A 7,721-nucleotide genomic window follows, 5' to 3' on the forward strand; every position below is an offset into this window, starting at 1 on the left:
TGGGAGAAATGTCATTTCATGGTCCAAGAAGGCATTGTTCTTGGCCATAACATTTCAAAAAAAGGAATGGAGGTGGACCAAGCAAAAGTAGACGTCATTAGTAAACTACCTCCACCAATCAATGTTAAGGGAATTAGGAGTTTTTTAGGACATGCTAGTTTTTATAGAAGGTTTATTAAGGACTTTTAAAAAATTGCAAAACCTCTTAGTGATCAATTGCGAAAGATGCTGATTTTATATTTGATGATGCTTGTTTGCATGTATTTTCTGTTTTGAAAGAAAAACTGATTTCTGCACCTATTCTTGCAAAACCAAATTGGAATTTGCCTTTTGAACTAATGTGTGATGCAAGTGATAGTGCAGTGGGTGTTGTTTTAGGACAGAAAAAGGATAGGAAATTGCATGTCATTTATTATTCCAGCAAAGTTTTAAATCCTGCACCAGTAAATTACACAACCACAGAAAAAGAACTCCTTGCTATTGTGTTTGGCTTTGATAAATTCATATCATACTTGATGGGTTCAAAAGTAATTGTATATACTGACCATTCTGCACTTAAATACTTGTTGTCAAAACAGGATGCCAAGCCAAGATTGCTGAGATGAATTTTGCTGCTGCAAGAGTTTGAGCTGAAAATTAGAGATAAGAAAGGAAAGGAAAATGGGGTAGCTGACCACTTGTCCGGACTTCCACTGGAAAGTCTGACCCCTAACTCATTGGAAATTAATGAAGAGTTTTCAGATGAATGGCTTTTTGCAGTGGAAGACATGCCTTGGTTTGCTGACATTGCAAACTTTAAGGCTACTCAATTCATCACAAAGAGATTCACTTGGCAGCAAAAGAAGAAGTTCTTACATGACAGCAGATTTTATGTGTGGGAAGACCCATTCTTGTTCAAAATTAGAGTGGATGGCCTGATTAGGAGGTGCATTCCATAAAATGAGCAATCTGACATATTATGGCACTACCACAACTCAGAATATGGAGGCCATCATGCAAGATCAAGAACTGCTGTAAAAGTCTTGCAAGCAGGATTCTTTTGGCCTACACTCTTCAAGGATGCCAAGAAGTATGTGGAGAACTGTGACAAATATCAAAGAACTGGCAACATATCAAGGAGGCATGAGCTGCCATTGACCAACATTTTAGAAGTGGAGCTATTTGATGTATGGGGAATTGACTTCATGGGACCATTTCCCCCATCATTCTCTCACGAATACATCTTAGTTGCAGTAGATTATGTGTCCAAATGGGTGGAAGCCATTCCCACAAGATCAAATGATGCCAAGGTAGTAACATCCTTTGTAAGAAAGAACATTTTTGCAAGGTTTGGAGTGCCCAGAGTTCTGATAAGTGATGGAGGTGCTCACTTCTGCAACAAATACCTTGAAGCAGTATTAATGAAGTATGATGTCAAGCACAAGGTTGCTACTCCATACCATCCACAAACAAGTGGACAAGTGGAAGTGTCAAACAGAGAAATCAAGCAAATTTTAGAGAAAGTAGTGAGTAGCTTAAGAAAAGACTGGTCAAAGAAGCTAGATGACTCCCTATGGGCATACAGGACTGCTTTTAAAACTCCAATTGGTATGTCACCATATCAATTAGTCTTTAGAAAAGCATGTCATTTACCTTTGGAGTTAGAGCATAGAGCTTATTAGACAACAAAGTGGTTGAACTTTGATTTACCAAGTGCTGGAAGGAAGAGAATTCTGCAATTACATGAATTGGAGGAATTCAGACAACAAGCTTGTGAGAATGCAAAGTTGTACAAAGAAAGAACCAAGAAAATTCATGACAAGTTCATTCTGCAGAGAGAATTCAGACTTGGACAGCAAGTGCTGCTATTCAATTCTAGGCTAAAATTGTTTCCAGGCAAACTGAGATCAAGATGGTCTGGGGCCTTTTTTGATAAAAGAAACATCTCTCTTTGGAACAATTCTGATTGAGGATCAAAAGACAGGGAGAGAATTCAAGGTTAATGGTCAAAGATTGAAGGTCTATCATGGAGAGGAGTTTACAAGGAATATCTCTTGCATGAAATTGGTTCCTCTTGAATGAGGAACATTTAACGTCAAGCTAGTGACATTAAAGAAGCGCTTTGTGAGAGGCAACTCACATTTCTAACCTATTTTAAGCTTTTTGTATTGTTTTAGAAGTTGCATTTCATATTTACAAATTCTGCAGTTTCTGCAAATTAGAATTCTGCATACTCATGTCTTACAATTCTCTGGAAGTTCTACTGCATCTGAAGTTTTGAAGTAAACTTGGTAATTGATTAGAGATTTGAGATGGTGAATGTGTATTTGAAGGTTTAGGATTTTGCATATTCATGTTTTACAATTCTCTGAAATTTCTACCCATATACTGCTGCATCTGGTTTTCTGAATTGAATATCATAATTGATTAGAGATTTGAGGTTGTGAGAAGTAAATTGAAGGATTAAAGTGTGAGAAGTGAGTTAATTAAGGTTTTAAAGGCATTTGATTAATGAAAGGAGTCATATTTTGCAGGAAAGAAGCTACGCTGAGAATGCATTTTGAGGATCTCTGATGGAATAATCACTTTTACTGACAAAAGTGATCACGCAGAGGCATCAAGGTAAACATGCTCCTCTGGAACACTTACTCTCACTGATGAGAGTGATCACGCAGAGGCAGATGAGAAAACATACTCTCTGGAACGCTCACTTTCCCTGGCAAAAGTGGTTACACACAGGTAAGTTTGATTTCTCTTATGTGCGTTACTCCTTTTTATGAAAAAAGTTGCAACACTGTTTGCACGTTATCACTTTGCCCAACAATAGTGATAACGCGCCCCTCACCCAGAAAACTTAACTATCTGGAACGTTCACGCTAATCAGATAAAGTAACCACGCTGAGTGTCTTAAATGCTGTAACGTTCACTTTTCTTGTTTAAAGTCATCACGTGCCCACGCGTGACTATAAATATAAACCAAAGTGAATACGCACACACCTTTGCACCTAAAAATTCCTCTTCTCTCTGAACGTTCTCTGCGATTTCACTCCTTGTGCATAACGACCTAGCAACAGCAAGTTTTTTCCCCATATTCCTACATCCCTTTCGTCAGGTATGCAACCCTCTTCTCTCAAAAATAGCCGATTAGGGTTTTCTGTGTTAATGTTTTGGGGTAACTGAAAAATGGGGTAATAGGAAATTGTTTTGAGGTTATTTGACTCAATAAAAGTATGGACAATACACTGAATAAGTTTCCCTATCATTTAAATTTTTTTTAGAAGATTCGAATTGTACTACTTTGATTGAATCATTTTTGCTGAAAATGATTGGGTTGAAAAACCATGTATGAAAAATTAGTTAAAACCTGAACATATTGCTCTCTACTACCCTGTTTCGTTGTAAAAGTGAATGCATTCCGAACTTCCAAATTAGGAATATTTAAATTTCTCTGAATCTGATTGTTTAAGGTTGTGCATCTGTATGTTTTATGGTTTTAAAGTTAGAAGAAAATCTCAAATGAGTAATGGGACATTGTTCTGTTATGTTTTGATTCAACAATAGAAATGAGCAATGCTTTGAATAAGTTTTCACTGTCGTTTATGATTTAATTGGAAAATTTAAACCTGCATTATACAGTGGTGGGCTTTATATGAACAAAATTGCTGCAGAAATTGGGTTGACATAATAAGACTTCAGTGAAAATGTTTGAATTGAAATTGTTGAGTGTGATTATCTAAAGGTATCTATTGCTCTGAAATACAATTGAATGCTTGAAAAATGTTATGATAATAAACTCTGTAGTATTATGATAAAATAGCTCTTTACTGACATTGTGTGAGTTGAAGAACTGTGTTTAAAAATTGGTTGAGACTTGTGAATCTTCTTCTGCATTACCATAAATTTCTGTGAAAGTGTGCATTCTGAATTTACAAAATTAGGGAGATCAGTTTAAAATGCTTTAAATATGGTTGTTCAAATTTGTGCACTTGTGCTTTTCTATCTGCATACTGATATGCCATGTTATGTTTTCTGCGTTAACATGAAATGATCTGAGAGTGTGCATGCTGACTTTATATACTAGGAGTTAACATGTTCTGGTTATCAATGCTTAATAATGTGCAGTGGAGCTTATGTAAAGTATGTTAACTTAACATTATAGCAGAATACATGTTATGTCGTTAGAAGAAGGGAGTTTCTGTAAATTGTTAGATTCTGGGCTTGCAGGAGCTCTTACAGGTTGGTCTTGAGCCTTCATTAAAGATTCTAGTTGCTTTGCAAGAGCTGCCATTTGGCTCATTAGTGGGTTGCTGTTCTCTGCTTGGTAGTCTAGAGCGGTCTCTTTTCTTTTGATGTTGTAAGAGTCAGCAATGTGCCACTGAAAGCTAGAAGATGTCATCTCATCTATTAGTTTGTATGCATCATCTGGATCTTTTCTTATGAGGGACCCTCCTGCTAAGGCATCAATTATAGCCCTGGTAGTGATTGACAGGCCACTATAAAAGATTTGTACCTGCCTCCAAGTCAGAAAATCATGATGAGGACATCTCCTCAAAAGCTCTCCAAATCGCTCCCATACCTCGAATAAGGATTCTGCTTCATGTTGTTGGAAGCAATATATCTTCGTCATTTGCTTAGAGGACCTTGATGGAGGAAAGTACTTTCCCAAGAATTGTTGAGTGAGATCCTCCCAAGTTCTGATGGAGTTGGCTGGGAGTGAGGAAAACCATGCATTCACCTTTTTAGATACCGAGAATGGGAAAAGACGGAGTCGAATAGCATCGTTAGAGACTCCATTGTATTTTATGGTATCTGTTAATCAGAGGAACTTTGTCAGATGTAAATTGGGGTCTTCATTAGGCATGCCTCCAAACTGTATGGAGTTCTGGACCATGGTTATGAGTGCTGGTTTCAATTCAAAATTGTTTGTCTCCACATTAGGGGCTACGATGCTTCCAGCGGTGCCTCTAGCAGTGGGTGTCATGTAATCTTGAATTGATCTCCTTCCCTCTGCCATTCTTTGCTCTCTCACTTCTTTTCTTTGTCTACGCGTTGTTCTCTCAATTTTCGGATCAAATAAACAAGTTGTAGAGCACTTAGAACGAGTGAGCATACATTAAAAGAAATTGTGAAATAAAAAAAATTAAAATAAAATAAATACGAAAATTATAAAAAATAAATTAACAATAAATAAAACAAAATAAAATAAAACATAAATTTCTTAAATCAATTAAATTTGAGATTTTCTTAATATTGAAAAAGCAATTCCCGACAACGGCGCCAAAAACTTGTTCGGAGGGCAAATGTACCCATCAAGAAGTAATAATGGGTTCTTAAATTAAGTTCCCGAAATATCGTCTCACAAGGATTGATTTTCAATTACTAAGAATTTCCTAATTCAATTGTTTAAGCTTCAAAGATACGAAATTAATTAAAAACAAGAATTTATAAAATCAATTATAAAACTAAGAGCAAGGAATACAATGCACGTCGTGGTTAAACTTATCGAAGAGAAACCTAGGGCATATGGATTTTCTCATTCAATCCTTTATGTTATTTCTCTATTTAACTCAAAATTCGATTTCCTTGTGATTACCAATCATTCATACGAATACTATTAATACCCAATGGTTATGCAATATTAATATTCTTTTCTCTAAATTAACATCCCAATGGTCATACAAGACATTAATTAAAGAAAGCTTTAGGAGCCTACGAACTTGTTAATTTAATAACGATTAAAAGAGAAAGATTGATTTGGTCCACCTAATCCTTCGTCTCGTTTTACCCTATAGATCTATTAATTAACCGAGGTACGGTCGCCTGACAATATAATTAATTAGGATTAAGAAAAAAGTGCAATAGGATAAAATCTAACCACAAAACGGAAATCAAATTTAGATTCAAACATCAAAGTTCCATAAATTCATGAGCAATAGTTCCTATAGCTATGGACTTAGTTACTCATGCTAAAGAAAAGAACTAAAATAATCATAAACAAAGCCATAATCAAAAGAAATAGCAAACTAAAGTGTGAAATATGTTCTTGGTCTTCAAGTACTATCGCTTGAAGCTCCAAGTGTCGCCAAGCATGTGCCAAGGACCCCGTGCAAGAGAGACGAGATCATATGTGTATCCGAAAGCTAAAGTCAAGATGTAAAAACAGTTTCCTTACGATGCTTGAGATCTTCCCTTTTATAGGATTTGAAAACCCTAAAAACTCTTCATAATTGGGCTTCTTGCAGATGAGCACGACCGTGCATGGGCTCGAAGCACCCTCGTGCTTATTCAATGGGTCTGGGCATGTTGACTGCTGCGAAGCTTTAATCTTCCATCAATTTGGGCCCAGAATGCACCCAAAATCCACTTGCGGCCTCTTTATACCAAACTGCATAATTAATATATAAATTAGTGTAAAACCCAAATAAAATAAAGGTCAAATATGAATATATAGGCTGTAAAAGAGGGCCTAATTACAGACTTATCAAAGGCATGTCATTTACCTTTAGAGCTGGAACATAAAGCATATTGGGCCACAAAATGGTTAAATTTTGACTTGGCTAGTGCTGGAGAAAAGGGAATTTTACAGCTACATGAGCTGGATGAATTTAGGCAATAGTCCTATGAAAATGCCAAACTATACAAAGAACGAACCAAGAGGATCCATGATAAATTCATTCTGAAAAGAGAGCTCAGGCCTGGACAACAAGTTTTATTGTTTAATTCAAGATTGAAATTATTTCTTGGGAAGCTCAAATCAAGGTGGTCTGGACCTTTTCTAATCAAAGAAGTATCTTCCTTTGGAGCAATTTTAATTGAGGATCAGAAGACAGGGAGAGAGTTCAAGGTCAATGGCCAAAGGTTGAAAGCTTATCATCGAGAGGCATTCAGAAAGAACATCTCTTGTTTTAAGTTGATTTCTCTTAAATGAGAAATATGAGGCATCAAGCTAGTGACATTAAAAGAGCGCTTGTGAGAGGTAACTCACATTTCAATCATTCATGCGCGTAGCTACTCTAACCACTAAGAGTGTCCACGCGCAAGCCTATACAACAAAAGCTAATAAAGTGGCTCCTGCATGGCTACTTCAAGCGTTTGAAGTAGATACGCGCATGTTTGCACAAATACTCTATCCATTTGAAGTAGCTACACATATCTGAACGAAGCAAGGGCGCAACTACTCTATCCATTTGAAGTAGCTACGCGCATCTGAGCGTATTTGTACACTGGTACTCTACCCATTTGAAGTGGCTACGCGCACAGGTCAGTAGTTTACGTATTCACTTCAAACACTTAAAGTGGTCACGTGATTCGCATATTTTCATTTGAGTAGACACTCTGAATGCTGAGAGTAAACACACTCACGTTTAATTCATTACAAAATTTCTAGCATGTCTACTCTCCCTATTTAAAGTGTCTACTCACTCTGCGTACCCATACAAACCCTTCAGAGTGATAACGCAGAACCATCCAAACCCTAACCCAGAAACCCCAGCTCTAAAAATTTAATTTTCCTACTCAGTATTTACTGTGTTTTTATTGATTATCTGTTTCTTTATCATCTGTGAGTAGGATTACATCATTTCTACACTTCACCTAAGGGATTAGGGAGGTTTAATTACGTATTAAGATCAATGAGGCAAGGAATTGTCCTTTGGTTAGGTCAGTAGTTTACGTATTCACTTCAAACACTTAAAGTGGTCACATGATTCGCACATTTTCATTTGAGTAGACACTCTAAATTC

At 36.6% G+C, this 7,721-nt stretch overlaps 1 non-coding gene across 1 annotated transcript; it reads left to right on the forward strand.

Annotated features, from left to right (window-relative positions):
• The first annotated feature begins 4,505 nt into the window (after positions 1 to 4,505).
• LOC113851689 lies at positions 4,506 to 4,612 on the forward strand. Its single transcript, XR_003502260.1, has one exon. It is a non-coding gene; the product is annotated as a small nucleolar RNA R71 (small nucleolar RNA).
• Positions 4,613 to 7,721: the final 3,109 nt, after the last annotated feature.

Source organism: Abrus precatorius, unplaced genomic scaffold (assembly GCF_003935025.1).
Source record: "Abrus precatorius isolate BTA unplaced genomic scaffold, Abrus_2018 Scaffold9, whole genome shotgun sequence".
Classification (NCBI taxonomy): domain Eukaryota; kingdom Viridiplantae; phylum Streptophyta; class Magnoliopsida; order Fabales; family Fabaceae; genus Abrus; species Abrus precatorius.